Genomic DNA, 4701 nt, shown 5'->3' on the forward strand with positions numbered 1-4701 from the left:
CAATTACATTTTACCACGGGTGTGGCATTCTGGAAAGGCACATCGAACATACCACAATGGGTTATTCAACACCTTACCCCCTGTTGGCAAGGCTTTATAGCATAGGGAGTGATATCTAACCACATATATGCTACATGCCTTCATAATGATACAGTTGGTATGAATTACACGATGCCGATAACACATCGGCCACAAAGTGAAACCGAAGATAGTTTACCTAATCTAATATGTATGTAACAGTTGAGTATGAACTATGCAACACCGGTACCAATCATCGGCCATGAAGTATATCCATTTTCAAATGTAGTCCCGGAGCACACGATACCGGTAACACATCGGCCATAAAGTGTAATCCGCGACTACAACTATCTCTAATGCACATAATCAATGCATGAATGCAACAAGCATATAAAAATCATGGCACTGGTACCACCTCGGCTATGTCAAATTTTATCTCATACATACAACAATCACATGATGATCACGGTACTGGTACCACCTCGGCCACGCCGGATCCCACCATATATATCAATAACAATTCACATCATAATCATAAAATGTAACATGTGATTGAACATCATCATCATGTGAACAATATAATTAAATATGAAATTCTACACATGTGAGTAGTTCTATAATAATAAATGATCACAAAAAAATAAAGCAACCATCCCTCACCTTGTTTATCTTTGTGTGTGTTAGGGTTCAGATACGGCCACCGATTAATCAGCTCAGTTTCGATCTCGGGGCTCGTGTGCGTCACTGTCCTAGATACAAGGGCAATTGTAGATCAATACGTGTCAGAAAGATTGGGAGGGGCCCACTTGGTTCACTCCCAAAAGGTACAGATAAGGTTTCCTAGTGACAGTAATGTCACCGGAAATAGGGTTTTTTCACCAAAAATATCAGTCTTATTTCCAGTGGTGGTGGGAGAGAGCTCATTGAGCTCCGTGATTCACTGAAAACAACCCATCGGAAGTTGTTCTAGTGTTTCTAGTGGCTTGCTTTAGATGGTAGTGTAGAACTGCCCAACTCGAATTGGGGCTTTCACGCTCAGGCCCGATCATCGGGATTTATTCTATGGAGTTTTTAGGGAATGTTCATAGCATCATTCTAAGGTAATAAAATCCTGATTCCATAGATCCATTTGGGAGATACATCGCTCGAATGATCGAAACCCTAGTTGGTCATTTGGCAATACTTGTTGTCGAAGCTCACCGGGCTTGGTTTGAGCTTGGCAACGGCAATGGCAATGGCAATGGCACCGGGAAGGTGGAACACGTATTCCCCAACCTCAAAAGGGCTTGTGCACTAAGATCACAACCATACCTAGCTTACCCTAGGTCAAAATGAAGAGTGAGGGTAGTAGGAATGATTGCACTTACCTCCGGCAGTGATTCTGGCAAATAGCGACAGTCGGCACCAAGGTAAGTCTTCCCCCTCTTCTTCCTCTTCTTCTTCTTTCTTCCTCTCCTCTTTCGCTCCTCTCATACATTGTGCACAAAGGAAATGAGGAAATGAAATCCTCATTTCCTTCTTATGTTTTAAGTTGGACCTTAGGGTCCCGTTTGGTTGGACCCTATTTGGATCGATTGGGTTAATACACCTTTCGGAGCCCGAGAACCTGACTACTTAGGTCTATAATGTGCTCACGTCAAGAGGAAGATATGGAGGATGATTTGGGATCATCCAAGTCTATCTACGATGTGAGTGGCGGGACCCATGGACATCAAAACCTTGACAGCAGCCTATTTGGCTCACCAGAAATAGCCCACAGGATTTAGGCCCAGTGCTTTCGGTGTCTTATTTCTAGTGGTCAAGACAGTTTGTTGTTCACTAACTAGTCTTGCATGATTAGTTACCCTTGGCCGTGCTCATGGTCTTTTGGCTACTTCGGTACGTGTTAGGATTTATGTGTTAGGTATTGTGTCACTTACCATCTGGGGTCGAAAGGTATGATCCCCCTCCAGTTAGACTGGCATGCGATGCACAAACACTTGGGGTCATCTCTCCCCCTTCGTTAATGGGCGACCATAAGTCAAAACCTGGCTATGCTTCCAATCTCCGGTCTTTGACCTATCACAATGGTTCAAATTAGACTGAGTTAGGGCACTAGTGTAACAACAATGCCCTGTCTAGTTCTAAGGAAATCAACTCTTACTCTTTTTTTTATCACTTTCCACACTTCATTTAAAATTGTGTATTTTTCAACTCATGCCAATCTAAAAAGAGTCTCAACTCCAAATCTAGAGTACAAGGAACCCACAGACTTATTTTTCAAAAGAGAGTCCCTCCTCAAGACACATGCATGTTTTCTTTTTTCTCAACTGGGTTTTTATACGTTCAAGATGGGTACCTTAATCAAAACTCTTACTTTCATACATCTAGCAATCAAATGGTATGACATTAGCCAAAAGCCAAAGTAGGACTTCATCCTTAGCAAGCTCAGAAACAAAAAGAAAAATGAACACAACAAAGGGGAAAAAGCAAAAACAAATAGAAACTAGTTTCCCTCCCCCACACTTAAGTCATGCATTGTCTGCAATGCATAGAAAGAATTAAAAGCAAAGACAATGCAAGAGGGTCATACCTAGGTAAAAGTTAGTCATTTGTGTAAAGAGGTTCATGGAGATCCATGACCTCTTCATTAGCAACAAAGAAAGCTCAAGGAATGGTTTTAAATGCTATGGTAAGGCTCCCTGGATCCTAGTTGCTTATACACATGGTAAGGCGAAAGATTCATAATTGCGCCAACGTCAAGTTAGGCATGATCAATGTAGGTGTTGCCTATTACACAAGCTATAGTACTAATGTTGCCTGCTAAGAATGCCTTTTTGGGCACACTAGTGATACGTTTATGAGTACACAAACCTTTCAAGACCTTTGCATAGGCGGGGATCTAGGATATGACATCCAAAAGATGGATGTTCACTTCTACCTTTTTGAAGACTTCTAAAATCTTGACCATGAAAGCAGTCTTCTTTTAATTTACCAAGTGATTAGGAAAGGGGACAGGGGAAACATAAAGACTTTTAGGGATTTGCTCTTTTTCAGAAGAATAATTTTTGGTTTCCTCAACCAAATCATCTTCAGTTGCTTTAGGTTCATCAAACGAACCTGAAATAAGAGACACTTGTGTCCTCAATAGAAGAAGAGTTAATAGGAGTAATAAATGAGGAAGATTTAGGAACACTCTATTGGTACTCTCGGCCACTCCTAAGGGCATAAACAATATGGCATTGGTTGGAGGGCCCTTGTTGGGTCTGACCTTGTACTATATTCAATGATGCATTAGTTGGTGCATGTGAACTAATAGGCTGATGCCTGGGATTAGGCTCTAGTTGACTGGGCAACGTTCCCTTCTCCCTCTCACGCAAAATTGAGACAACTTGGGTGAGTTCTCTCATAAGATTTTGATGGTTTGTCATGAGGAGGGTCATATTCTTCTCCAAGTCACTTCATCTACTTGCCTCTCCAGTGTTGGTAAACCTAGGGGGTTGCTGATAAGATGATAGGAGAGGGGACCTAGGAAAACTAGCCTGAGGTCCTACATTTGGCTTAGGAAAAGTATTTGGGGCAAAAGACTATTATGCAAAGGGAGGCCTTTAGGGTCCAGGTTGACCTTGATTATGAAAATTGGAAGGCCCTACTTGGTTGCCCTAGTTCCAGGAGAAATTTGGGTGATTTCTCCACCTTGGATTATAAGAGTTACTATATGGATTATTCTAATATAAGGCATTAACACTTTCATTGGAAGTGCCCCCCGAGGTGTTGGGGCATTCTTCTATAACATGTCTAGGAGACTAGCACCAAGTGCACATCTTAACCAAATTGACTGATGATGGCTCTTTAGAAACAATAGCCTCAATCCTTTTGATAAGGCTATCCAAGTAGGCTTCCTTGGCTACTAACACATCCATAAAATATCCTTTCCCTCCTATGGTTCTTTCACTTTCTTAGGTTGGTTCCCATTCACGAGTTTTGTCAACTAAGTCAAGTAAGAATTCTCATGCCTCTCCTTCATCTGTAAAGGATGTGAATCCCCCAGGGCACATAGACTCTAACATTTATTTAGTTGGGTAATCAATACCCTCATAAATTATTTGACATATATTCCATAAGTCTAGGCCATGGTGAGGACATTCTTGGAGTAGATCCTTGAATCACTCCATAAGTTTAGAAAAGGACTCACTAGGCTTTTGCCTAAACTGGAGGATATCACTTCTAAGCTTATCGGTCTTGTGAGTTGAGAAAAACTTCTTGAGGAAGACAATTATAAATTGTTCCCATGTGGTTACAGAATTTGTGGGTAACCTATACAACCACTTCTTAGCTTGGTCTTTTAATGCAAAAGTCATGAACCTAAGCTTAATAGAATTATCAGAAAGTTGTTGGATTTTAATTAGAACACATACCTATTCAAATTCCCTGAGGAATAGGTGTCACACCCCACTCCCAGTAGACCCAATTAACCATTAGGAATACCGGTAGTGTGAGTAAGACATGTTCCTGTCTTACAACCAACTAGGATCTCTAATCTTAACATATTCATAATCTCACAACACAACCAATATAAGCAGCGGAATCAGAGTAGAGTAGCGGAATTTATAAATAAAATGGGAAAAACATCTAATGGTAATATAATAGTAACAATCGAGTTATTCTGTTACATTCATCCATGACATATACTATAATCTCAAA

General features: G+C 40.8%; 1 non-coding gene across 1 annotated transcript; it reads left to right on the top strand.

Annotated features, from left to right (window-relative positions):
* Positions 1-4125: 4125 nt before the first annotated feature.
* On the top strand, positions 4126-4232 carry LOC122062286. Its single transcript, XR_006134905.1, has one exon. It is a non-coding gene; the product is annotated as a small nucleolar RNA R71 (small nucleolar RNA).
* The last annotated feature ends 469 nt before the right edge of the window (positions 4233-4701 follow it).

The sequence above is a fragment of the Macadamia integrifolia genome, chromosome 14 (assembly GCF_013358625.1).
Source record: "Macadamia integrifolia cultivar HAES 741 chromosome 14, SCU_Mint_v3, whole genome shotgun sequence".
In the NCBI taxonomy this organism is placed as follows: domain Eukaryota; kingdom Viridiplantae; phylum Streptophyta; class Magnoliopsida; order Proteales; family Proteaceae; genus Macadamia; species Macadamia integrifolia.